The sequence below is a fragment of the Salvelinus sp. IW2-2015 genome, unplaced genomic scaffold (genome assembly GCF_002910315.2).
Source record: "Salvelinus sp. IW2-2015 unplaced genomic scaffold, ASM291031v2 Un_scaffold1828, whole genome shotgun sequence".
Taxonomy (NCBI): Eukaryota; Metazoa; Chordata; class Actinopteri; order Salmoniformes; family Salmonidae; genus Salvelinus; species Salvelinus sp. IW2-2015.
In genome coordinates, this window is record NW_019943199.1 from 47,783 (window position 1) to 50,061 (window position 2,279).

General features: G+C 43.9%; 1 pseudogene; it reads left to right on the plus strand.

Annotated features, from left to right (window-relative positions):
- The window catches only part of LOC112072123 (ryanodine receptor 1-like), a 23,730-nt pseudogene that overhangs the window by 16,529 nt on the left and 4,922 nt on the right, over positions 1-2,279 (plus strand).

Consider the following 2,279-nt stretch of genomic DNA (forward strand, 5'->3'; position numbering starts at 1 on the left):
CCTCACTCCCTCTCTCCCTCTCTCTCTCCAACAGGAGTCTTATGTGTGGAAGATGTATCAAGAGAGATGCTGGGACTTCTTCCTGCTGGAGACTGTTTCAGGAAGACGTATGAGGATCAGCTGGCCTAGTCGGATAAATCCTGTCTGTCTGGGAGAGAGAGAGAGAGAGAGAGGGGGGGGAGGGGGAGAAGGAGAAAGTTAAGGAAATATAGAAGGTATTGGAAGGTATTAGGAAATAGATGTGTGTTTGAAGGTTGTTCCTGTGTCATATTTCTCTGTGATCTCGTGTCTTGACACGCCTGCAGCAATATTCTGATAGACTGAATAAGATGATATGACCAGAGGAGATGAAGAGTCCCAAGGGCTTTTAACCTGTAAATACACTTCATGGCCTTTTTCTGTGTGGAATATAGATATGCTGTCTAGACTGATTTAAACACACACACACATACAACACAAGCGCTGCCTCTCTGTCAGTGTGTGTTTCTGTAGAGCTGAATACAGCATAGTGCCTAACTCTCATGGTAAACAAACGTGCTATAATTCTTAAGTAGTCTCTTTTCCTTAATATTATTATAATCGCTCTTGTTTGAGATTGTATTAATATAAATGTCATTAATGTACTCATGTAAGAATGCCTTTGATTTTTTTTGTATGCCTTTAATTAGCTATTTCTGTAACTGTTGGTTGTATTTTCCCCACTGCTTGATAATGATCAGTGGGGGGAAGAGCATTTCATAGCAGTGCCTCTTCTGTCCACTAGGGAGCAGTCACACACTCCCAGGTCTCCTCTCTCCTCTCTTTGTTTTTTCTAGAGATTTTATAACTGATGTTGATCTCTGTCATTAGCAGTCACTCTGGAGTAAACAGCGAGGTACATGCTGTAAGGTTAGAGGCAGGTTGTCTGATCCTACAGGACAATATGATGACTTTAGACAAACCTGTTTTTTCACTCTGAAGTCTTACGATGTGCCCTTCCTGTCTGTGACCTGTGTGATCTGATGTAGAGATCCTATTGGCTGACACGGACGGCACAGTGTTTCTTTTCGCTTCCACAGACCACAGCGTGTTCCTATTGGCTACCACAGACCACAGCGTGTTCCTATTGGCTACCACAGACCACACAGTGTTCCTATTGGCTATCACAGACCACACAGTGTTCCATTGGCATATCACAGACCACAGCGTGTTCTATTGGCTACCACAGACCACAGCGTGTTCCTATTGGCTACCACAGACCACAGCGTGGTCCTATTGGCTACCACAAGACCACACAGTGTTCCTATTGGCTACCACAGACCACACAGTGTTCCTATTGGCTATCACAGACCACACAGTGTTCCTATTGGCTACCACAGACCACAGCGTGTTCCTATTGGCTACCACAGAACCACACAGTGTTCCTATTGGCTATCACAGACCACACAGTGTTCCTATGGCTACCAAGACCACAGCGTGTTCCTATTGGCTACCACAGACCACACAGTGTCCTATTGGCTACCACAGACCACACAGGGACAATTCAACACTATGATAATGTCTACATATAGAGGGGATGTCTGGGTTACTTACCTTATACTCATGCACTCCTCCAACTCCTAAAGACATCTCTCCTAAAGACATCTCTCCTAAAGACATCTCCTCCTAAAACATCGCTCCTAAAGACATCTCTCCTAAGAGACATCTCTCCTAAAGACATCTCTCTCTAGAGAATCTCTCCTAGAGACATCTCTCCTAGAGACATCTCTCCTAAAGACATCTCTCCTAAGACATCTCTCCTTAAAGACATCTCCCTAAAGACATCTCTCCTAGAGACACTCTCCTAAAGACATCTCTCCTAAAGACATCTCTTCCTAAAGACATCTCTCCTAAAGACATCTCTCCTAGAGACATCTCTCCTAAAGACATCTCTCCTAAAGACATCTCTCCTAAAGACATCTCTCCTAAAGACATCTCCCTGAGACAACTCTCCTAAAGACATCTCTCCTAGACATCTCTCCTAGAGACATCTCTCCTAGAGAATCTCTTCTCCTAAAAGACATCTCTCCTAAAGACATCTCTCCAAAGACATCTCTCCTAAAGACATCTCTCCTAGAGACAACTCTCCTAAAAAGACATCTTCCTAGACATCTCTCCTAGACTGAGACATCTCTCCTAGAGACATCTCTCCTAAAGACATCTCTCCTAGAGACATCTCTCCTAAAGACATCTCTCCTAAAGACATCTCTCCTAAAGGACAACTCTCCTAAAGACATCTCATCCTAAGCATCTCTTCCAAA